Genomic DNA, 26898 nt, shown 5'->3' on the forward strand with positions numbered 1-26898 from the left:
GAGAAATACGTACCCTTCCTTGGTTTATTCGCCTCATTTGCCATCTTCTACCACCATTAGAACCGTAGACCGTTTCCACCGGAATCGTTTTGCAAGGATCCTTTAAAACCGTCTATAACATGCAAAACAGACGCTGTATACCAGGGCCTCTCAGAGTGCATGCACTGTGCGCGGTGCAAAAGACGACTTCGCTTGATTGACCAGAGTGCACTCCTCTCTTTCCCCACGCCTGTCCCTCTCGCTCCCCCTGTCACCCTCTACCTCACTTGCTCCGTAGCGCTCCAAATCCGAGCCGAGTTGAGCCGAGTAGCCCAGAGACGAAGCGTTGGTCCGAGCCGAGCCGAGGGCGACCGATGCACTGTGCACAGGAACTCTGCGCCGCTGATTGCAAGCGTGAGAATTTGGGCGTTTGAGAGGCCCTGCTGTATACGTTACTGGATTCCACAGTCATTTCCTGAATTGAGGTGCCCCAACATCAACTAACGAAGTTCCTTCGCCCAAGTTCTTAGTTCCGTTGGGTATTTATTGCCACGCATCACTCCGCGTAAGTTTTTCTTCGTCATTGTACTAATTAGCCAGACCCGTGGTGTAGGGGTAGCGTGCCTGCCTTTTGCCCGGTGACCCCGGGTTCGATTCCCGGCCAGGTCAGGAATTTTTACCTGGCTCTGAGGAATGGTTCGAGGGCCACTCAGCCTACGTGATTAGAATTAATTAAGGAGCTATTTGACGGCGAGATAGCGGCTCCGGTCTAGAAAGCCAAGAATAACGGCCGAGAGGATTCGTCGTGCTGACCTCTTCACACCTCGTAATCTGCAGGACTTCGCGCTGAGCAGCAGTCACTTAGTTGGCCATGGCCCTTCGGAGCTCTTGTGCCATGGGATTCGGTACGCGCTAATGAACTCTTCCCATTCTCAGTGTGGTTTTGGGACTGTGACGGACTTATTTAATTAAAATTTAACTCATGCATAATATATTCAAGTTTTCTATTTATATTAATGCCATTAATTATCTAAGCATTTACCCTAATACTTTGGTTCTCGATTTTAGTCCACAGCACAGGTTCAACAGCTGTATACTCTGCTTGAGAAAAAATTAGAAAAGATTTGGAATCAAATCATAAATGTCGTTGCAGAGTATCAACAGAGAACAGAGGATATTCATAAGGCATATCTAAGGCTGAAAGGGAGGGACGAAAAAATTACAGCAGAGATTCGTAGAATCTCTGAGCGCATACACCACTTGCAGGTAAGTTATCTCTTGAGATTTTAACACATGATCAAGTAGGAAGTTTGTATCAAAATACTGTGTTCAGGTTGTATGTCTTCCAGGACAGTATGTAGATATAGATAAGTGAGTTATATTTGTTCTACATGTCACATATAGTTTATGTTAGTTATTTAAGGATGTGTTATATTATGAATAATTACCGTATTTTACATTTCTCGCTATGTAATTCATAATTGTAAATACGCCCATAAGAACGGTCAAATAAGAGAACGATGTCTCAGGGATTTCTTCACCCTATTCAACAAAATATGAAGTGAGTGAATGTTTCCATCTCAACGGCGTGAGGGAATTATAATACCAGTTTCCAAGCAAGGTAAAGGTCCAAAGATTCTGGATAGTTGGCCAATATGCCTTACAAATGGCCCGTGTAAGCTATTTGAAAATAATATGTGCACCGGCGACCTGTGTGGGTCATGGAAGAAAGCGGCCTCTTGTCTAATTACCAGTGTGGTTTTCGCTGTCATCGGTCTGCCACCGAACATCTGGTCAGAATGGAGAACGCCATATAGGAGGCCTTTCTCCGGAAGGAACACTGTTAGTCGCTATGTTTTAGACCTATCAAAAGTTTACGACACTACCTGGCGATATGGGATAATCTCAATTCGGCACCAGTGAGAATTTCGAGAAGATATACCATTGTTTATAGAGAATTTCGTGTCCCTCCGGCTCTTTCAAGTCCGGCATGGCATTCGAGGAAATGAAGTACCGCAGAGATCTGTACTGAGTGTCCCGCTGTTCAAAATCGCCATCAACGGCATAGTTACCGCTGTTGGAATCTCAGTTGTTCCATCGTTGTATGTGGACGATTTAGCTCTACATTAAATCTCCACTATTTGAAAAAGCTAGTAAAAGCTACTGAGTCGACAGATGGGCCCTACAACATGGTTTTCGACTTTTAGCACCGAAAAGCTCAACTGTACACTTCTGTCGACGTTGTCTTGTGCATTTCTATCCAAAGCTCCGCTTGCGAAACATTGACTTAACAGTGGTAGACACCAACAAGTTCCTTGGTCTCCATTTCGATAAGAGACTAATGTGGCAGACCCACATCCGTCGGCTGTAGGTTGCCAGCATGAAGAGACTTAACATGCTTAAGTTTTTCAGCGAAACCTCGTAGGGGGCTGAACAGGCTGTGCTGCTACGTTTTCAAACGGCAACAGTCCTCTTACGAATAGATTATGATAGTGCTGCTTATGGTTCAGCATCAAGATCTACGCCGAACCTTTTGGACAGTTTTCACCATAGGGGAGTTAGGCTGGCAAGGGGAGCTTTCCGTACTAGCCCCATTCCCAGCCTACTCCCTGAAGTACTCCTACTCCCTGACTTGGCCGGGATCAATGACCTCCCGGTGAGGTTAAGACGCGGAATAACGTCGTAACCTTATGTACGAGAGCAATCCTAACCTCACAGGCTCCCATGGAGGGACCCAATCGGTCAGGGAATGACCTGGGCTGCTCTTGACTCCTACGTGAGGTTATGACGTCCTATCATTACATGCGAGGACAATGCGAAGCTCATTGGCCAACGTGGAGTGCTTTTTATCCCTAGATGAGGCTAAGACATCATATTCTTACGTACGAGGGCCACGCTAACCTCACGGGCCGCTTTGGAGGAGCGGAATCGGACGGGTCCCTTTGTGAGTCGAGTCGGACAGGTCACGGACCACTTTGGACGAGCCGAATCGGTCTGGCCTCCTTTTTTTTTGCTAGTTGTTTTACGCCGCACCGATACAGATAGGTCTTATGGCGACGATAGGACAGGGAAGGGCTAGGAGTGGGAAGGAAGCGGCCGTGGCCTTAATTAAGGTACAGCCCCAGCATTTGCCTGGTGTGAAAAAGGGAAACCACGGAAAACCATTTTCAGGGCTGCCGACAGTAGGGTTCGAACCTACTATCTCCCGAATACTGGATACTGGCCGCACTTAAGCGACTACAGCTATCGAGCTCGGTCTGGCCTCCTTGGAGGAGCCAAATCGGTTAGGTGACCTGTAAATGAGGTTAATATGTTATAACGTTATAACGAATATAACTAGTTCTTTATAACGATTGAACCTAACCTTGAGCACGAACACTAACCTAACCTCATACAGACTCTTCATCGGCTCCCCTTGGGTAAGTCCAATCGGCTAGGTGACTTGTAGTTGAGGTTATGTCGCCATGATGACGTGTTAACCTAATCTCGCTACGAGGAACGCTAACCTAACGTCAGATAGGCTATTTACGGACTCTGTTTGGAGGAGCCCAACTGGTGACGTAATTTGTACGCGGGCTTAACACGTGTGTTAACCTAACCTTGGCAACGACGGTAATCTATCCTCACGCAGGCTTTTGGCCGTCTCCCCTTGGAGGAGTGGCAGAGCTGTGACGTCACAGCGCAGGCGATTTAAAATGCAGACTGTTGGCTAAGAGTGCATGCTTATCTTCACATAACGTCATAATCTAACGCGCAGGCCTTCTCCTGACAGAGCTGTGACGTCAAAGTGCGGGCGATTTGAAATGCGGACTTCTAGCTAAGTGTGCATGACGTTATAACCTAACGTGTGCATGGTTATGCATGTTTAGACTTGTTCGTTATCAAAGGTCACTCTCCAGTAAACTCAAGTCTTCATATATGGTATTAGTGATAATATTTCCTTCAGTCCATAAGATACTGTGATAGAGAGTAGAGTGTTTTATTCCTTCATGACAAGAACATTAATAGTTGTTGTTCAAGGCTTTAAAGTGAACGGGGATAAAATTGGTGTGCAAAGAGGTGGTTGTAGACCCTGGATTCGGTCCCTTTCCCAGGCTTAACTGTACAAGGGCGTTAACCCTGCATACATCAAGTTTTATATCCCAGTGTAGAAGCTTAACCCTCTCAGTGCCGCGCGTATTTGTTAGGTACTAGCCAAGAGTGCCACCCACTTTTTGTCCGATTTGCAAATCTCTAGAAAAAAATCATACTCTCCCAATTTAAACCCATTCTCAGCGATTTTTTTCTGTTGTATAGAAGGAATGTCCCTTTGAATTAATGGCAGTTTATACCTAAAATCATTTATAGTTAGTATTAACATAAATTACAAATTTAAAAATTGTAATACAATTAATGAAATCCACATTTTAAGGCAAATATGTAGCTCTAAAAATCAGTACGACACACTGACTGGTGGTATTTTTTGTAGCACAGACACTTGACTGTCGTACTGGATAAAATTATGCTATTTGGAGTGATAATATGTTTTAAAAATCAAAATAAAAGGTAAAGATACAGCATCATGAGGAGGGGCATGTTTCGGTCCTGGTAACTCAAGGAAAGTGTGAGGTGGTTGGTATAGTAAATAACTATCACGGGTAACTTCACTGAATAATGGCAATGTGTGATATTGTTAATACCAATATTACCGTGGAAATCTTCGTTACATTCCGAATTATTTCTAACCTCGGTAATTGGTCGTGGTTACAAAATCGATTTCAGAATCACTCTCACTGACTATAACCTCACTAGAAGTATTTTCAACACTATTATGAAGTCCAGTTCATTTTCTGACTCGGAATAATAATCGTCATCCCCTAAACTATGTATAGGGCCTATAGTCAGCTAGACCATCATTATTTGTAAATACGTCGTCCCGTAAGTCCGCCATCACTGTTGACATGCGCACAAGATGTGCGGACACAGCCTTCCCGTTTTTTAAATGTACGTCACACGAAAACAAATAGTTTTATGCGGCTCCTGGTGATAAATTTGAAGACTACAAACTTTCCTTAACAAGAATATACTGATATGTGCTGCCGTCTAACGGAAAAGGATGAGCTACGACGGTTTCTAAACGAGTCTGCATGAGGGATGAAATATTATTCCTGGCACTTTCGGCGAGTTCACGGAGGAATGATAAATCATCCCTTGGCACTCAAAGAATTAACCTAACAGGCTTAAACTAACCAGACAAGATGGCGACTATATAGGAGGTACTTAAAGGTCTCGGGTCCGAGCGACTGTGGAGTTAAATACGCTAGCGTTTGAGCTGATGTGTAAAGCTCTGTCTAATTTTTTTATTTTAACTTTAGAACTTATAGATTTGATCTCTAGAGACTTATAGCAAGCTACTGTTTTACTTGCATCACTCTGGGACCAAAGCCGCATGTTCAGAACACACTAGAAACTTTAATTTACTAAACGCGTGGAAAAAGATAGCGGGACTGATCATGTGTCATAGTGAGATCACGCTGTTTTGGCATGCAGTGATCACGTGGACATGGTTATGCATGTTTAGACTTGTTCGTTATCAAGGTAACTGTCCAGTAAACTCAAGACTTTATATATGCTATTAGTGAGAATATTTTATTCAGTCCATAATATACTGTGATAGAGAGTAGAGTGCTTTATTCCTTCTTGACAAGAACATTAATAGTTGATGTTCAATGCTTTAAAGTGAACGGGAATAAATTGGTGTACAAAGAGAGGGTTGTGTTGTATTGCACTGTGTTTCGAGCATGAAAATTCATGTTTAGTTTTCAGCCCGCTTTTCCCTTACTGTTTACATACAGATGAAGACAAACAGAAGACACAATGGATAGAAAGAAAATTAGGACTGCAGTGGGAAGAAAAAGGGACGCCTTATCGCTTTCTAGCTATGATCATGAATGCTCATTTGTCAGGAGCAGATCTTGATTTTAATGGGTTGTGAAAGGAAGGAACGGTTGAGTGAGTATCTACCATCAATATGTGAAATTATCAACTTACATGAAATAGGATGTCAATCATTTAAAATTATTCTCAAGGAGCACAGTGAGGAAACAATTAAACAGTCTTTACGCCATGTGTGTATGTTCTGTGATTAGTTGTGTCGCATTGTCTGCCAGGAGGTGAGCAATATATGTAAATTGCAGTGTACAAATGCCAACAGTGCGAAGGAAACCTTTGTAGAGTAAAGATAGCATGCAGTTGAAAAGGTTATTGTCAAGTTTTATACTTGCAATAAAAAACTAAACACATTTAAGAAGGGCTAAAGATATTATCAAAAGCACTTCTAGTGAATGTGGCTGTAAATGATGTAAAGAAAATTTGGGAGAAAGTGCCTCGTGAATGTTTTGCCAGAGCTTCAAACGTGTAGTCTAGATCATGAACACGTAAGTTTATATAAGAGACCTTCAATGAGACAGTGCCGTACGTGTCAAATGATTAAACTGTATCGCGGACTTAAAACTAACGAGTTGACTTTTCTCATGAACAATTACCATGGCTGCGAAGTGAGTAGACAGACGCAAAAAACATGTTCTTCTTCCTTTTGAGATTCATCTTCCTACCTACCAATACTGTTTTCCTGGCACTAAACTCGATGTTGGCTTGGCGCGTGGTGATCCTGGTGTTAAGATGTTATATGCTGCTTGCAAAGACCACGATCTTGTTTACTGTGCTAGTGAACGTAAAAACGAACCTGAACTGAGACGTGTAGCAGATCAAAGACTGCTTCGTAAATCTATGCAGCGTGTGACGTCACTTATGCTACGCTTGCTGAAAATCGCAGTTCTTGTCGTTGCCGGTGCAATGAAAGGAAAACTGTTACCGGGTGGTGGCATCAAACAACGAAGACGGTAGAAATAATTATATGAGAAAGGGCTAAACAGATTTACTTGAAAAAATGTGCATATGATAAAATAAATACGATTTGTTAAACATAATGCAGGTGTGTTTTGATTGTTTAATGTTAATCCTACTCTACAGCAAGTCCTAAATTCACTAGTAATAATGATGTTTACTAACAAGTTTAAACTTGTTTTATGCAATGGAAGAAAGGTTGAGGTTCTAGAATAAAAATTCAAGTTTCAAAGTACATCCTCTTTATTTAACCATGATTGAAGTTGTTATTAGAACCAAGATATTCGACATACAGTTTCACCACGACGACGAATAACATGTTCGATTAATATTGATCAGGATATTTTGTTTTCTGCAGCTCTTCGATGTAGAATCCTCCTTCAATAGGCTGTCCTGAAAGATCGTGAAGTAAATACGTAACTGGATTAGTAAGCTTAACTCTGCTGATTTGAATATTTTCTATGCTCCAGTTAGGTATGTATCCTTTTGCAAAGACGGACTTGTGTTTGCTGATGCGAACAAAATCACGTTTTTGAAAGCGATGTCGCCGTGGATCAGCTGTTTTGATTTCAGGATGAATAGCATCTAAGCGTGCTGTATTCTTAGTAACAAGACGTGACTTTGTGCCGATGGTGCGATGAGGTGTATCGTTGTAGGTAGACACAAGCCTAGGCAGCAGATCAATCCTGCGATAAGAAACTTTTTGTAAATTTTCGCCACATTATTGTTTTTAGCGTACAATTAAAGCATTCTACAACACTTGCCTTGAGATTGCTGTACGTAAAATAGTGATGAATACCAAGTGACTTGAGGTAAGAAAAAACCTTGTTGTAAAATGCTTTACCTTGATCAGTTTGAAGAAGCCTTCGACAGTATTTCGATTGTTCAACAATATGTTTAAAGGTGACTTTGACTTGAGCTGCTGTCTTAGAACTCATAGGTTGTGTAAAAAATTTAGAGTGCACATCGATGACAGTAAGTAGATACTTATACCCCTTATTACTAGAGGCATAAGGAATCATTTAGCTAAGTCAGCTTGCCAGGTACGAACCAGCAGGTTTGTGTAACTCGTATGCGATGCTTATCTTTACAGGTGAGGTCTTATCTTGAGGAGCCATTACTGAATAATACACACATGACGTAATTACCTCTCTATTTCTAGAATTTCTAAATCGTGACCTATGTGGCCAGCATTTTGCGAAGCTCATAGGAGTTGAAAACGTTCTACGAGTAACTTGGGGTCTACATACGACAACCAAGGCTTGTAGTTAACATTGAGACCACGCGCAACAGTTGATGTGTAGGAAACAACTTAGAAATAAACTTCCGATACTTGCGACTTGTATTTGCATTTACAGCTTCTGTCCTCTTGTAATTACGTCGAGTAACGTCAGTAGCAAGAAGTATTGCCTTATATTTTAATATCATCATGTGAAATCATATCCTTGTCGGGTATTCGAGAGAAAAGACCTTTAGTAGGTTTATAGTATTCTTTTTTTTGCTAGGGGCTTTACGTCGCACCGACACAGATAGGTCTTACGGCGACGATGGGATAGGAAATGCCTAGGAGTTGGAAGGAAGCGGCCGTGGCCTTAATTATGGTACAGCCCCAGCATTTGCCTGGTGTGAAAATGGGAAACCACGGAAAACCATTTTCAGGGCTGCCGATAGTGGGATTCGAACCTACTATCTCCCGGATGCAAGCTCACAGCCGCGCGCCTCTACGCACACGGCCAACTCGCCCGGTATAGTATTTTTATAGTATAGTATATATAGTATAGTATTTATTTAAACATAACAGGCGATTAGCCCCGATACATGTTTACACAGTCCCTTTCCATGCACAGACAACTAACAACCAAAAGGAAACAAACACAGGAGTCCTTGGGCATGCCATGGGGCCCGTCAGATACTCTGGAAACGTGACACTCCCAAGCACGGCAGTCATCCTCAGTCCCCATGCCACGTCCATATTCTCCAGTTAATATTAAGAAACAAAATAAATAATAAATAAATAAAATATAATAATATAAATAATATAAGCTAACTACCTACTACTACTGTCCGGCCGCGCCATCGCCCCTGGTGAGAAAAAGACCACCCTCCCCATGATGGCACGATGGCGGTGGGGTGAAAAAGGAACTGAGACCAACTGATTTTACTTTTCATAGTGTACTTGATTCTGATCAGGGGCTTCCTGGCCGAGGCGGTAAAGGCGTGCTCGGTTCGCCCGGAAGGACGTGGGTTCGAATCCCCGTCAGGAAGTCGTGAAATTTAAGAAACGAGATTTCCACTTCCGGAGATGCATATGGCCCTGAGGTTCACTGAGCCTACACCAAAAATGAGTACCAGGTTAATTCCTGGGGGCAAAGGCGGCCGGGCGTAGAGCTAACCACACTACCCCATCACGTGCCGCGGTTAACAATGGTGGAAGCCTTTACCTTCCACTCCTCCAAGGACCTTCATGGCCTGTACGGAGGTGACTTTGTCTTTTTACAGACTGTTTAAGTCTTTTCTTTGTACATAATAACTGTCAACATTACAAAGTCCCTTTGTTATCCAAACATTTGTGTCTGTTAAAAATAAAAGGCAAAACCAGCAATACAAGGAACACGACTTCCTACAGCCACACAGCCATGTATCATTTGTGTACCAGGAATCATTAAAACGACGCACTTTGCCTCTTCATTCTGTTACTATAGCTGATATACTAGGAGTGGGTCGCCTATTGTCTATGAAAATGTTCGGCTAGAGAATGAATGTTTTATAAGTCTTCAATAACACAGCCGCATTCGTCCTCCAGCATAACTGAATCTCCTTTTAACAACATCAAAGCCATTGCAGGCACAGAACACGCTCATTACAATCACCACTGAACACTGCAAGCGGTTATTGTTAGGTTAGTCTCTCGACTGGGACAAACACGCGAGCCTACTAGCCAGCATGGTCTGTGCTGTTCCTGAGTGCATCGAATGCGCAAGCGCGGCCCGACTGAATTTAAGCTCCTTATGTTTGCCTCGGAGAAACGGCAAACACAGCACACAGTTGGCAGGTGTTCATCCAGCGACCACGGCCGACTTCATGCCTTATCGGCCTTGACAATCGGGTCCACGCACTGTAATCGGAGTAGTTTCATAGCTCGACACGTGACGCTGGCGACCTAAGTTTTTGCGGTAGAAATACATCCTCATCTGTGGAAAAGATATTGAATTTGATTGTCGATTTATCGTAATTTAGAGGTATGGAGAATGTTACATAGGTTAATACTGTTAAAATTATTAATCCTAAAGGTTACTTTCGTTGATATTTGCCAAATAATGTGAAATGAAACTGCGGAGAGACGAAGTAGTCCAGCTGACGTTCTGATATTGACTCTGATTGTCGATTTATCTTAATTTAGGGAAAGACGGGAGCATGTTGCATTGTCTAATACTGTTAAAATGATAATCCTAAAGGCTACTGTCGTTGATATTTGCTAAAATAACGTCGTGAAATGAAATGAAACTGCGGAGAGATGGAGACGTCCAACTGACATTCCTTAACTGTAAGGAATAATAGTAATCACTTTTATTATCATAGCATTTAGATACATAGTAGAACTTACCACAATACTTTTGTCTTCTGATGTTAATCTTGAGATTAAGAGCCATTGTTCAATTAGAGTTTTAAAATTCTTCAAATACTGCTCTCAGGAAAGGGGCTGGACAAAACATGAAAGTCTTACTTTTTCTATAATCGGTGTATGGATAACATAAATATTTTGACTCAAACATGTTTAAATTTTAATTTCAATATATATATATAGTTTCAGATTACATTTCATTCATACCTTGCACTAGAATTTTAAATACCGGGCGAATTGGTGGTGCGGTTAGGGCCGCACAGCTGTGAGCTTGCATCCGGGAGATAGTGGGTTCGAACCCAACCGTCGGCAGCCCTGAAGATGGATTTCCGTGGTTTCCCATTTTCACTCCAGGCTGCACCTTAATTAAGGCCATGGCCGATTCCTTCCCAGGCCTAGCCCTTTCCTATTCCGCCATCGCCATAAGACGTATCCGTGTCGGTGCGACGTAAAAAAAATAGCAAAAAAGAGGGATTTTAAATAAAAATTCAGTGAGAGAAAAGTATTGTGAGTAAATACATTGTAAACTGTTCATTGCACATGTACTTCATACGTTGGCCTTACCATCATAACAATAATGGTTCCTACTTGTCAGTGTTTAAATGTTAAAGTTCAGATTATCTTGGATAAAAATGTGTTGTGTTGGTGTCATGTGGTAAATATGACTCCGCCTAAAGAATTATTCAATGAAAAATTTAGGGGTAAAAAATACTCGATTAGCATGATTAGCTGCCGGCCCGGGTTCGATTCTCGGCTCTGCCACGAGGGCTGGAACGGGGTCCACTTGGCCTCGGGAGGTCAACTGAGTAGAGGGGGTATCGATTCCCATCTCAGCTATCCTCGAAGTGGTTTTCCATTGTTTCCCACTTCTCCAGGCAAATACGGGGATGGTATCTAACTTAAGGCCACAGCCGCTTCCTTCCCTCTTCCTTGTCTATCCCTTCCGATCTTCCCATCCCCAACACAAGACCCCTGTTCAGCATAGCAGTTGCGGCCCCCTTGGCGAGGTACTGATCATCCTTCCCAGTTGTATCCCCTGACCAGAAGTCTCACGTTCAAGGACACTGCCTCTGAGGTGGTAGAGGTGGGATCCCACTCTGAGTCCGAGGAAAAACCAACCCTGGAGGGGTAAACCGGTTAAGAAAGAAAGAAAGAAAGAAAGAAAGAAGATAAATACCCGGAAGAAACGGAAAAATAAAATGAAAGTGCTAACTGTTTTGATCCACTCCGTAGTTTTGTCCTGGTCTACAGAGAATTCGTGAAATAGTAGTGTCCCTTTGCTCTTTTATTCCTGTTCGAAGTAAAAAAGGCGCACACAAATACATATTGGAATATTTCCAAACACAGTAAAAGGAAAGCAAATCACTACACAATTTAAAAAAAAACCAATTAGCGCATAAATTAAAATTCTTGTTTAGGACGAAGTTACGGCGAGAAATCACTTTGAGCCACTCATTACATTTGTTCTTATTTGCAGAAAATTTCTGTTTGAAGTACAAAAAGGCGCACAATAATATCACATATTCCAAAATTTGTAAACACAATTTAAAAAATTAAATCCCCACACTACACAATAAAAAATATATTGATTAGCGCATAACTATCAGCTCTCAATAAGAAGCCAACAAAACCTCATTGCGAACACATTGCCAACATTTTGGACAGCAAAACATTATAAATAAAACTGGAAATGCGGTAATTTGCGGTATACAGCTTATTTTTCGTGACTTAGGAGGCCAGCGCTCCAGCGGCATTATGGTGAAACTTTCCAATTACAGCTTTATGCTGGGCTTCACAAGCGAGTTTCAAGGCCGGTATAAGAAGCGCAGAAAGGGAGCCAGTCGGCCGTGGTGCGACAGATGCGGAGCATTTGTAACTTAAATACGGAAGAGAATCAGACTTTTTGCTTGTTATAATTTAGCAGTGGCGTGCACTGAACCCCATCTTCCCCAGGACTGCTGGGGTGAAGAACTTTGTAATACCATATGTTCTAATTATTCCTTAGAACTCGTTTTATAATGTTTAAAAAATTGCGAACATCTAAGCCAAGCCAAGTACAGCTGTCTCGACAATCCGCTCGCACTACCGCAGTTAAGGCCACCACACACAGAAAGCTAAGCTAAGCTAAGCTAAGCTACGCGGTGTTGTGAAAAGTATCGCTCACAATGCATTTAAGTACGATGACACACACAGGCCGCTATGCTAAGCTAAACTATGCCAAGCTAAGCTAGGCTAAGCTAGACAGATCGCTAGACAGACGATTTTCTTGGCTGTAGCTGGCCTGGCGCATGCGCTTTTCATTTCTGAGCAGTTGGTCTGGCGGGCTGTCGTGTGTGTTTAGTCGTGTCGTGTGAGTCTCTTCTGGTATAGTACTTCGATATTTTAATACAATGGATAACGAGCCAAAAGAAGAACGACTAATTGAGGAGGTAAAAATATATACCTGCCTTTATGATATGTCAGCAAATTACTAAAGAGATTTGATAAGAAAGGAAAACTGTTAGCAGGAAATAAGTTCAGTACTTTAAGTTGATTGTAAGTAGGCTATCATTTATTAATTAACTATATAATCAAAATTTTGACAGTTCTAATTGTTTGAGAAGAATACATTTTTCACATGGCTTTACACACATTTACAATTTAGCAGATACTGTTGACGCGCCTGTTCTGCAACTGTATGCCATATTCCTAAATATATCAACAGTTACTAAGAACGTGAAAGGTAAAATAATAGCATATATTGTTTTAGGTAAGGAATTTAAAAACTTATGAAAAAGACTGAGAGACTGTTTTAGGGAGGCACTAACGAGACAAAAAGAGAGTAAAGTGGGCAGGAAGGGAAAAATGAAGGAGTGGAGATTCCACAAACTAATGGATTTCCTTCTGCCTTATATTTCTACAAGAAGGTGAACTGTAATTTTAACGCACGCAGTATCACTAATGTTTAAAATATTTTTAAAAAGTTAAAAATTGATGAAATTATAAGTGAATGTATATGTTGAGTATATTATAAATTAAAACGCATGCAATTCATTTGAGGTTATAAGAAAATAAGACCGTCTCGATTTGTTATGTTTTGCAGCTAAGACATTATAAATATTTCACTAATAAAATGAACAACATAAGTGCGTTTGAAGCACAAGGACTAGGACAGTTCAATATGCTCATTCTTCATAAACAGATCTCCATGTGTCATTTCTTAATATATGTTTGGATGTACATTAATAGCTTAAGTTTCGTTACAGCACACATTCAAACATTGACATACAGGGAACATATCGACGTCAAGAGGTAACTGAAGTAGCCACCCAGATGAACGTGAGAGTCCGGAATGTGATGACCTACACTCCTTATCTCATATATCTGATTCATCATCTGTTCCGTCCGCCCACACACCTACACAATCTCAGCCAGTCGAACCCCTTCGAGAAAAAATCATGCCACCGAGCAGTAGTGCAGAGATAGTAATTGATTTTTTACAACAGTGAGACAATAAAAGTGCTGCCTAGCATAGTTTAGCTTAGCTTTTTATTCGTGCCATACCACACCACAGCTTAGCGTAGCATAGTGTAGCGTAGCTTAGCTTAGCTTTCTGTGTGTTTGGTTACCTTGACGGCGCGATAGAGAGCTACCACCAGCGAAATTTAAGGTCTCTTGGATGACGCATGCACTTGAAGCAACGAGCTAGAATAACATAGAGGGGCTGTAAGCCTGTCATCAGCGCTCCCTGCTTGATGCAAGTTGGTAAGGGGCAGCCATGTTAACGGTTGTCAAACAAAGCGAATTGGCGCGAGAGCATATGTTGAGGTGACAGGGAGATCGTGCATGCCAATTTAATTCCCTAAGTTTTAAGAAGTGAAAACATAGATTCTCGCTTTGAAGAATGCCAGCCGTAAGCTCAGCGTATGGTTGTTCTAATCGGAGTAATAAAACCAAGGATATATCGTACTTTAAGCAAGTATTACTGAATTATAGCCGAGATTCCTTTTTGTAATTTCTGTTTGTAATTAAATCCATTTTATTGTTTACTTAGCGAAAGTACGGATAGCCACGGTTATTATTTGTCGAATTTTGTTTCAGATTTCGTTTAAAGAACAAGGAATTAACGGAACAATGCGTTGTGAGGGCGAAAAGAGATAAATGGTATCCCACTCAATTCAGTTGCTTATGCTCTGTACATTTCCAGCCCTATTTAATTTTCATTCACATGTACAAATAAAGGAAATGGAGCGCCCACAACCAAGAAAACGTACCCACAAAAAATAACACTTATTTCGTTCAAACGTACACTAAGTATGGTAAATACAGTATTTTACTGCTATTTTTGAAATGTATACAGCCTTTATTGTAGATGTCTGTTGCCTTGGTTTTTAAAACTATGCCACACTTCATAATGGACAACTTTAAAGCTTACCTTTCAGCTAGTAATCCCAGTATGATATGGTAATGGGAGAAACATGATACCCCCCCTCTATATTATAATAAATAATTACACTAAACGAATATTATGGTAAAGTATTCATGGGCCGCCTCTGTGGTGTACTGGTTAGCATGAGCAGCTGCCACCCCCTGGAAGCCCGGGTTCGATTCCCGGCTCCGTCACGAAATTTATAAAAGGGGCACGAGGGCTGGAACGGGATTCTATCAGCATGGGGAGGTCAACTGAGTAGAAGTGGGTTCGACTCCCACCTCAGCCATCCTCGAAGTGATTTTCGGTGGTTTCCCACTTCTCATCCAGACAAATGCCGGGATGGTACCTAACTTAAGACCACGGCCGATTCCTTCTCCCCCCCCCCCCACAAGGCCCCTGTTCTGCATAGCAGGTGCAGCCCTCCCTCACATTTGTATCCCCCGACCCAATGTCTCACGCTCTAGAACACTGTCCTTGAGGTGGTAGAGGTGGGATCCGTCGCTGAGTCCGTGGGAAAAACCAACCCGGGAGGGTAAACAGATTAATAAAGGAACACAGTACTCATGAGGATGCAATAATTTTAAAAATATGAACAGAATGAGGTTGTAACCTATTGTAGGTCCCTATGATTTTAAGGCTTCCTGTCATAAATATTTATGTCCATCGTTTTTATTCTAATTTACGCTTAACCACAACAGCCAAGCAGGGTAACGCTCTTGTTCCGATTTCGAGGCCTATTCGTATGTCACTGTGCGATGATTTCGAACTACCCTACAATCAACTGATCGTGATGTTGGCCTCGTGCCGCAATATGATGAAGTGGCGGTATTCGCTTTAATGCTTCAAGCTATCGGCAACGGTCTTTAATTCTCCCCCAGTGATTCTAAAATGCGTATTTTCTACACTTTTCGTCATTTAAAGGCCATGCCCCCTTGCTTGTGTGACAACAGGAAACATGGCGGACTTTCGTTCTATTAGCTTCACCCAGGCAGCGCTTCCGCCTCTCTATGTTATTCTAGCCAAGACCGACTACAATATATCAGACCGTAATATCAAAACCAAGATGGTGGACGTCGTGGGCGCAGTAGCTGCCGACTGATGAAGGTTAGGGTAGCACGCAATAACTTCATTTCAACGATAAACCAACTCACGATTTTCGGAGATGTCGGAATTTAGTCCCAAAGGAGTTCTTTTACCTGCCAGTAAATTTACCGACACGAGGCTGACTTATTTGAACACCTTCAAATACTACCGGACTGAGCCGGAATCAATTCCGCCAAATTGGGGTCAGAAGGCCAGAGCTTCAACCGCCTGAGCCACTTAGCCCGGCGTCACATTAAATTGCTTGTGTTACCACTGAAAGAGCTACACAATATCTGGTTCAATCCGCCAGAAATTAAGGAAAGATCACGTACATATTTTGCAAACGGTGGTAGGTAATTTAACATGATAAATGTAACACCATAAGGAAAATTACTGTTGCACCTAAGAAAACGCTTCGCGAACAACTACTCATCACATATAATCAACTAGAATCACGCATATTCTGCTAGAATAGATGGTCAGCCCCACAGGAAAAGAGAACAACAAGCTGATTATTTCGAAATTTCACTTATCAATCAATCAATACTGATAGTCAAATAACGTTTTCTCTTAGATTACAAGTCGCTGGATAGGTGGAAATACACTATAAAACTGTTAAAATGATATTTATAACATCATTTTGAATGTTTAAAAATAATTTAAGGTGCGAAATTCCTCAATTTATTCACTCTCATAAGAACTATGAAACATAACGTGTTGTCTTAGTTTCGAAGTGGTGGACAATTTCTAATGTTCAGCACTCGATGACAATGAAGTACACCCGAAATTATTATGCCAGCCCAATGAACAGCACCGGTGATGTTAAGCCTTCGTTACTGGAAACTCTTACATCATATGTTGACGTATGATATAGTAGCACTTCCAACCATGGTGGTAAACTTAGCAATGAAGCGTTCAGACACTAAATATATAATAGATTTTCCCATTGAAGAACATGAGTAAAACAACCCTATTGACTCTAAACAATGATGTCTTTAACCTACATGGACGAGCTACAATTTGGTGTAGACTGCTTGATAACAGATACCCACAGCGTGAATCGGAAGGTATTGGTACAATAAAACCCCTGAGTTACAAACAAAGCTAATCCCTGCAAATCCCCCTTGTGGGTGGGGGCGTTAGAATAACCCCCACTGTATCCCCTGCCTGTCGTAAGAGGCGACTAAAAGGGGCCCCAGGGGCTCTGAACTTTGGAGCGACCACGGGGCTCTCAGCTGAGTCCTGGCATTGCTTCCACTTACTTGTGCCAGGCTCCTCACTTTCATCTATCATATCCGACCTCCCTTGGCCAACACTTGTTCTTTTCAGACTCCGATGGTATTACGTATGGATGCCTAGGGAGTCTTTCGGCCGATACCTTCATTTCTCGAATTGTCGGGCCCCTTCCATTCTTTATCTGTGATTAGTGTTATATAGAGGATGGTTGCCTAGTTGTATTTCCTCTTAAAACAATAATCACCACCACCACCATCCCTGCAAGTCACTATTTCTTCTGTGTAACAGTGTTCAGATTGCTCCATCTGTCACACTAAGTTTTGTCATACACCAAGATCTAGCCAAATGTTCCCGCAGGCAAGCACAGATTCTTTCAAAATACAATTACATCTAAATCACACGACACTTTGAAGCACATAGACACTGAAGGAACATCACCATATCAATTATCACTATCTAAATGAATTGTTTTTTCGAGGAATACGAATAGGTCAACCATTTAGAATTAGAAAAAATAGTCTTCCATAATCTCAGACTTACTCACAGATGACACATGCACACTACTGTTTTGTAGAAATATTCACGATATATGTTCCTAATCCACTTCTCTCTTAATGTTTTATTCCTTAGAGAACTTAAGAATAGATGTATGAGAGACATTGCCATAGTTCGATTTAAATCCGGATCACAACACGATAAAAACTAACATATTCTCACATGACTGCGTATAATTCCAGATCCTAGTGACCAGTGACCCATATAAATACACTCACACGCTTATATTCTACATAGAAACTAATACTTATCGTCAACTTACATGAAATTAATCCAACTGAATGAGAAAACTAAAACGAATAGGCTCACCGTTATCGGTTGGAAAGAGATCTTCCCTAACCACAAATTTTGGTTACACACATAGCCTACGATAGTTTGGTCTTTGACTTCCAAATTTTCCCGGTGAATATTCCTTATCCACTTCTCCTGTAGAATGTATAAGCTTCAGCAACGGTATAATTAGATCTACAACAACGAACGCAGCAGGAATGCATTTTGTGCTATGTTACAGCACGACAATATAAACACTTATACATCAAAAATACCATCATATAAATTTCTAACAAAACACCATACTGATAAACCGTTATAGATTACTATTTTACCAAACATATACGTTATACTTTAATAACTCGATCAAAATAACACTCTTTAACAGAATGTAAACACAGATATGAACCAACCACATGTCTCAAACGTTCGCCCACGAAGTCGCCATTTTCCTCCTAATCGATAGTAACATTAAGGTCTGATATATTTTAGTCGGTCTTGTTCTAGCTCGTTGACTTGAAGCTTCCTCGAGGCGGAGCTGTGCCCCCCATAGAGTTAGTAAATGATACACTAGAGGTAGCATTGGCGCTGCAGTCGCGTGCGAAGTTGAACGAGCGCGCTGTTTGGCAAAAGCTGGATTGTTTGGCACTGTCACTACTGGAGCTTGCCCATAAATTGAAGTATATACTTCTCTGGTGGAAAATGCCAGTCTCCTGTGCAGCTTATGGCTGCATAGAGAGGTTCACAGAGGGCCATGGCATATCATTTCACAGGTATTTTCCTTGAAGTTCATGTCCGTACGTATAAAATAATACTTTGCGTGACACTTATTGTCATGTGAATTGGCCTACTTGGACCGACTTCGCGACTGATTAACCTGTCGGCGTGAGTGAGATTCTTTGGATCTTACCTTGAAGACTGAAATTAAGGGATGAAATTTTCCTTCCACTGAATGGCCATACCTTTGCAAGCGAATATCCAGAAAAATCAAGTGCATGATACCGAGCGAGTGGCTGTAGACTTAGGTCACGCAGCTGTAAGCTTGCTTTCGGGAAATAGTGTGTTCAAACCCCACTGTCGGCAACCCCGAAGATGGTTTTCCGTGGTTTCCCATTTTCACACCAGGCAAATGCTGGGGCTGTACCTTAATTAAGCCCACGGGCGCTTCCTTCCCACTCCTAGTCCTTTCCTATCCCATCATCACTATAAGGCCTATCTATCTCGGTGCGATGTAAATCAAATTGTAAAAAATATTGTATTTTTTCAATTCTCTTCAATCAAATAATTTTACCACTCTCCCTTTCCATTACTGGAAATCATTTTAAAAATTAAAATCTACCGAGCTCGATAGCTGCAGTAGCTTAAGTGCGGCCAGTATCCAGTATTCGAGAGATAGTAGGTTCAAACCCCACTGTCGGCAGCCCTGAAAATGGTTTTCCGTGGTTTCCCATTTTCACACCAGGCAAATACTGGGGCTGTACCTTAATTAAGGCCACGGCCGCTTCTTTCCCACTCCTAGCCCTTTCCTGTCCCATCGTCGCCATAAGACCTATCTGTGTCGGTGCGACGTAAAGCAACTAGCAAAATAATAATAATAATAATAATAATAATAATAATAATAATAATAATAATAATCTTAAAGCAAATCATACATTTCAGGAAAAGCTAAATAAAAACTCCATAATAGGCTGAAACCACAACCGAGTGTCATATTTCCACTTGTAATCACGTTTAGAAAACATCGAAAATAATAATAATAATAATAATAATAATAATAATAATAATAATAATAATAATAATAATAATAATGGCTTTACGTCCCATTAAGTACGTGCATGGTTTTCGGAGATGCTGAGGTGTCAGAATTTTTTCCCACGAGAGTTCTTTCATGTGCCCCTAAATCTATTTACAGGAGGCTGACTTATTTGAGCACCTTCAAATATCACCGGACTGAGCCAGGCTCGAACCTGCCAACTTGGGCTCAGAAAGCTAGGGTCTAAACCGACGATGATAATATTTTGTCTACTTTACCCCCAAAACTCGCCAACGTTTTTAGGCCTAAAAATTTGCTCGTTGTTAGAAGACTTAATATGAGCAGTAAATTGATTTTGTGTTAATGAACTGCACCTGAACACCGTCCTCTTAAACTACGTATTTAGTCCTGTATTCCTGCTTTTTGGGCTTTCTTTTTTACTGAAGAGAAGCATCGCAAGCATACTGTAGTATCTGAGAATATTTACATGTAAGAATTGTAAACCTTATGTGTATCCACACAGTTTTAAAAGGCCTCGATTTATATTGATGAGTACAGCGGAATGAGCTTTTTGCCTAACAGCTGCCATTTCAACATGCTCCGCTCGCTACAGTGATTCTCTCGTAGACGGTGGCGCCAATGCTACCTCTAGTGAATCACTTACTAACTCTATGGTACCCCCTGCCCCGACAGCAGTTTACGGCGACAGGGCAGCTAGCTTAGGTAAGGGGTGTTAGTTTTAATACTTGACACTCGAAGTCTTCAGCGCCACATACTAGAGGCTGCAAGAAAAAACATCAACATCTTAACAGTATAGCCACTTGCACGTCGTCTTGCTAATAAAAATACAGCCAGTATATAAATCAATAATTGTAATATAGAAGAATATATTTTAGTCTTGAGTTTCGGCATGAATACAGTTTTTTCGAGCAATTAATTGATGGCACGTATAGGGTATGTGCACTGATAGTCACAGAAAATTATTTAGGTTGCTCAGCATGAACATAGAGTTAAGCGCGAATGATTTTCTGTGGTGGTGGTATATAGTGAATTTTTGTAGTGTTCCTCTTGGATTATAGGTGAAGGTTTCGCGTTTTTTGTGGCATTCTTCATGAATATGACGTGTGTTATATATCGTGACAAATATTTTCCCTCGTTTGTCGTTGATGCACGTACACTCAGTATGCGAGTGAAACTATAAACTTCAACGACGGTAAAATAATCAATCAATCAATCAATCAATCAATCAGTCAATCAATCAATCACTACTGATCTGCATTTAGGGCAGTCGCCCAGGTGGCAGATTCCCTGTCTGTTGTTTTCCTAGCTTTTTCTTAAATTATTGCAAATAAATTGGAAATGTATAATACCACTTAAATGTTGCTGATTAGTTTAGATTAGGCTTTTTAAGTAAAAAAAAGTTAGTCACAGTGCATTTTTGTGAAAATCATGACTGTACTATCACGAAGCGTCGCCCGATTAAACTGTAAGAACATTGTTTAAAATCTGCGATAGATTAAGTTATGATGGTGTCGTCACTGTCGTGAATATCAATTTGGAAGTATGTGCGAGCGTGTGCTTGAAAGTATTCTTGAAAGATCTTTCTCAGGTAGACCTTTCCACGAAAAATGCAGCCTTATAAAATAGTAATGTTGACTTTAGAGAGTGTAGTGGGGCTACACTTGTTTATATGTTTTTAAATAACTTTTTTGCAGCTGGGGTAATGAATATGTTCACCGCACGCCACTCTAATTGAGTATAACGGTATTAAATAAACAATTTATATCCCGTAACATTATGCTGTCAAAGCCGTTGATTTTTCGTTTTAGATGGTGTTAGCCCGGCTAACACGGCAAACATAGGCCCGCCGCGCCTGGGTAGAATCAATCTGACAGCATTATTAAGCTGAACTTTAAAATTACTCCAATCTGCTTTCTCAAAATTCCACCTGGCACGTGGTATTGTTCTGGGGACTCTGATTTTGTACTAGTTTCAGCTATTACAGAAGGATGCTGATTGTGGGAAGTAATTTTGAACTTTCCTTGTGACTGGAAATGGGATCAGGTTAGTATCACAGAGATCTGGGTTGTAGTCCTGCTTTTATGCTATATAGGTATTAAGGATCCTTGATACTTTGCATAACAAATTAAATAAATTTTGTTCCGTTCCAGTGTACCACGCCTTCCACATTATGAGCACTGGAAGAGTATTTCCTGTTCATGTGGTGACTATTTAAGTCACGCATGTATATAACAGGATGGTCATAGCTGGCCAGAGGTATAACTGACCTTCCAATATGAGGGGCTTGTAAATAGTGATAGAATGGTGAAGATTCCCCTGATGCAAGATTTCTCTTATTCTAACATTTTCTATATCGTATCGGATGTATCGTACTGTGGGTAAAATGAGACATCAACAATGTCATAACAATGCCTTCTTTCTCTTGTTCTAAATCGAATTTCATTCTCAACGTGAGTCTCTTGAAGGAGGACTACATCCAAATAGGTTACAAAGGTAATAGCGGAAAGCAGGCGTGGAAACTTGCGACTGTGAGTGTGACTCACTCTGGTGGCTCGAAGTGCACATTAAAAAACCGGAAATCAACAACACTGTGGAATATACAATGTCGTTAATAATATTTCATTATTTTAAGGAAAAATGGATGGAAGAGGCAGTATTTGCGTTATATATGGTTGTAATAATTTCAGTCAGCAACATGCGTCAAAGTCTTTCTACAGATTTCCGAAAAATAAAGAAATATTGAGTGTAAAAGTGTTTTGATGTGAAGTTAGTGTAGTGAATATGTTAGTGTAGGTGGTATGTTTGACAATTGTTGGCCCATAAATACTTGCAGTCCTCAATAAATCCTGCGTAAATAATTTAAAATTCCTATGTATCTCGAAAGAAAAAGAAAAATGTCGCGTTACGGAAATAAACACATGTAATTTCATGTTAACATGTGTGTGGATTATACAGTTAGTATGTAATTGCGGTATATGCGTAGTTGTCACTCTACATGCCTAATCTTAATTAATTCCATCACCTGGTCTAAGGAGATTGGACAGCCAAAGTAGGGGACTGCCTGTAGGGGTGAAGTACAGTGGGGACTTCGAGGGCCCTGGAACCGCTACGGAAGCTGTGAAGGGCCTTCAGGAACTCTGAAAAGTGGTGGCAAAAGGGGCTCTAGTTAAGACGCAGCAGGTCGTTATGCTACTTAGGTTCCAGAATGTGTAAAAAAAAAAAAAAAAAAAAAAGCAATATAAATTTGAATCTTATACCAGTTGTATAGTATCATTTGAAGTAATTCCGCATACTATATTGAGCCCAATTGGCTCATATCATTGTCTTTAAAAATATTAGAAATTAAAAAGATGGCATATGAGGGCATAGCCGCAGTTACATTATAGGCCGGATGTGTGGCGCCATTTCGCTTGCCCAGGTTTAAAGATAGTTCCACGTGTCAAGGTCATCTTATGATGAAATGGAAAGCATTGGAATATTCTATAAGGTGTGATGACCAAAGTCACCAGATTTAAGTTGGCAACATTTTCAGGCAGCGAATCGCAGCAGAGCAGGTTTTGGAATGATGGGGGTAAATTAAAGATGGGTGCCGCATAAATGACTTCTAAAATAATTAAATCCACCAGGGGATAAGGTGAAAACAAGATTAAACCATTTTGAGAACAATAATTAAAGACGGCGTATTTGCAACAATTTATTGGAATAAATAATCGCAGGCATATGTGACGGGATGTTACATCATTGTTGATGGGGTTCCCCGAGCTCACTATCCAAGATCCAGCGTGCATGAAGGAGACGCGTGCCGCTGAGAAGAGGCACTCTGCTACGGAAATTTGAACGTGTCGGACGTACGTGTATGTGGTTCACGAGAACCCTAATCTAGAGCATTTCCTATCAAATAACTAGCTGTCGAAGATACTACGGGTCCGATAGACTTTGCATTTAACTCAATAATGACCGAAATTTTTTGTAAATTCAAGAAGGTGAATTTTTACAACATTAACTGGAAAATTAGGATCGGAGCGAGATCAAACAAGGACGCATCGCAGTGCCACGTGTAAACTCGCGGAAAGCAGAGACAAAGTGTATATTACAATTGTGAATAAGTGTATGTGCTAGAATAATTTAACTATATCTGTGTTTTTTTTATATGTATTTTAGTGTAGTAAGAAGTGATGAGCGTGTGATTTCATGAAAGCAACAAGAGTGAAGACCATGGTTGTGGAGAATGGTATGGGTTCAGGTTCTCAGGGCGTTAGCATGATGGCTTAAGTACATCATGGGGCCGACCTGAAACCATGAGGCCGTGGAGCTGAGTATGGAGCGTCGCCGAGTCGATAAGTACCCTGATTCATTATCTAGCATGTGCATGATTAGCTGTTAATTGTAAATAAATTAATGTATGATTATTCGTTTATTTTCCTTTTTAAGTACTGTAGCAAGGATAGTTAGGTTTTTTTTAGGTTTATTTTATGCTGATGCCTAGGGGGGTGTACATATTGTGATATTAGCGTGTGTTAAAATACGGTCTTCGCGAGTGTGAAAATAATGTGTGTAAATAATGATCGTCCATTACGGGTGTGAAACATGGTTTTTTTTGTTTTCTTCTCAGTGCGTGATCTTCTAGCAAATATTAGCGTGTGCCTGTGTGAATATTTAATGATGTAGGAGGTATCAGTAAGGATTAGTTAGAGGGAATAGATAGATTAACCTGGCATGTCGCATGAAAGTTCATCAAGAAAATTTCCATGGCCAAAGTTTCGAACCTTGATCTTTCCGGCACATTACAGTGGGATTTTTGAAATAGATGTCATCAGTAAGTAACAGGTAGTGCTAACCAGTGAATTAAAATTTTGTGCTGTAGGAAATAAAGTGTCATTCTATTAATTTATCCGGAATATAGCTAGCTAGTATTGAAGCAGGGACCTCTAAGACACAGATTGCCAACCGCAGGGTCGAACCAATGATATTGTACAACGCCACAGATGTAAAATACCGGCATAGTGATATATGTGTTCCCGAGAATGTTGAATGAAAAAGGTAGTACAAATATACGTGAAAGATGGAACAAAATGAGATGTATTGAGAGTGTCATATATAATTAGTTACTGTTCGCACCGAGAGTAAGAATACGCAGATATTGTGGAGGAAACATATGGCTTCATTTAGAGCGGAGAGAGAGAGAATATTAAGTGGGTGCGGACAAATTAGAATGCCGTGTCAATGAAACGTGTCGGGCGTGAGATAAGGCAGCAGACCGGGACGGCGTGTTGTGTATTAGAGAAGCTATGGTAGCTGTAGTAGGGTCTTATAAGTAAAATATATTACAGTCATTTGTTAGATAATTCTGTTTTGTAGAACTTAGGACAGCACAATAAAATTGATTAATAACAGATATATTTCGTGACAGTTTATTGCGGCAAGCATAATGATAGGTCACTGTAATGATGCCATGTTGAGGGTCGGAGTTCGATGCCCGGCCGAGCCAGTGTATAATGATTTTCCCTGTGACTATATGATTGAAATTATGTTGTGTTTGTTTATGTTATATGTTCTTCAATATGTGGGCAATGCAAATTTTGATTTTGCAGTTGCAATATTTCTTGTGATGTTGAATTCAGTTCACGATGGTTGTTTATACTTGCGGCAATGAGGTTTATCCCATTGTCTGTAGAATCAGTGTAGGTTAAGATGTATTTAACATTATAGTATAGGGTTTCTTGCTACAGGGTAGGCATATGTTTTGTGTATGATAAAACAGCTAATTAAGCATATGTGAGATATTTATCATTTTAATGAATCGGTAAATTAATTTAATTTATTTATGTCAGGGTTACTTTTCGATCTCGTGCGTGCGTTCCATATTATCAGCATTATATGAGGGGAGGATGGTACTGAGAAAGAATAAGTTAAATAGTTTCGGACTCAAATTAGGGACTATTTTTATATAAAATTTGTGATGAATAATTTTATGATATATAAAATTTTGGATTGAATTACCAAATCTAACAAACGTGATTGGATAAATTTATGATTTTCAAGGTAACAATTATACCGACATTGATAACTGCGAATTTGTAAATTATAATGAATTTAATGGATTTAATTAATTAAAAGATGAGTTGTGAATTACACGGCGGATGTTGCTTAATGAATTTACACAGCCTCATACATTTCATTTTGAAGAGTGTATTTAAATAAATAATTTGGTATTTAGTAAATGGTAACTACAAGGTTTATAATATGGTGAGGAAATAATTTAAAGGTATGGAGAGCAAATACGAATTTGTTATTCAAAGAATGAACGGAAGAAGTTTTGGTTGTATTAACATTTTAAAAAGGTACTTTGACAAATTAACAAAGGTCATGATGATAGATTATTATAATATTTTATTATTGAAAATTTTGAAATATGGTGGTACCAAAATATGAGTGGAATGGAATTGGATTAAAATTTTTGAAGTACTGAAGTAGAGTTGATGAATAAGATGAAAGGGAATTGTAATAAAGATGAAGTAATGTGTTTAGAAGGATTTGAAATCTATGAGTCATGAGGTTGATATTTTATAGTCGAGGGTGATAGAGGTTGTGAACGATATTTGGTCCGAAGAGTTTATTGTTTGTATAGAAGTATATTTGCTTTGCCAAAGTTTAGCCTTTTGAATAAATTTTGCATTCGTAAATGTTCTCATTCGGATTTTTATTTAATTATTTTATTTCTTCTCTTTTATCCTTCCCGCTTGATTATTTTAAGGTTAGTTTATAACATCTGAAGATATCTCTGAGGGTAGTACCCAGTCAGTGACCCTGGGATGTCTCGAGCTGGCGCCACATTTCAAGGCAGGAAGGGTAGAGGGTTGAATATATCATTTGACTATATTTGTAAGTAGTACAGGAGATATTATAAGTCAAATTTTGTAAACAATATAAATTATTAAGAATGAGCCGCGTGTTTAACAGAAAAAATTGTTAGCGCAAATTGTATAATATTGTATTATAGGAAAATTTTCTTCTCTTGTTAATTTAATATTTAGTGCTTGACAATAATGTATTTTAGTGTACCATTTGCCACCGAGGTAGACA

This window comes from Anabrus simplex, chromosome 1 (assembly GCF_040414725.1).
Source record: "Anabrus simplex isolate iqAnaSimp1 chromosome 1, ASM4041472v1, whole genome shotgun sequence".
Lineage (NCBI taxonomy): Eukaryota > Metazoa > Arthropoda > Insecta > Orthoptera > Tettigoniidae > Anabrus > Anabrus simplex.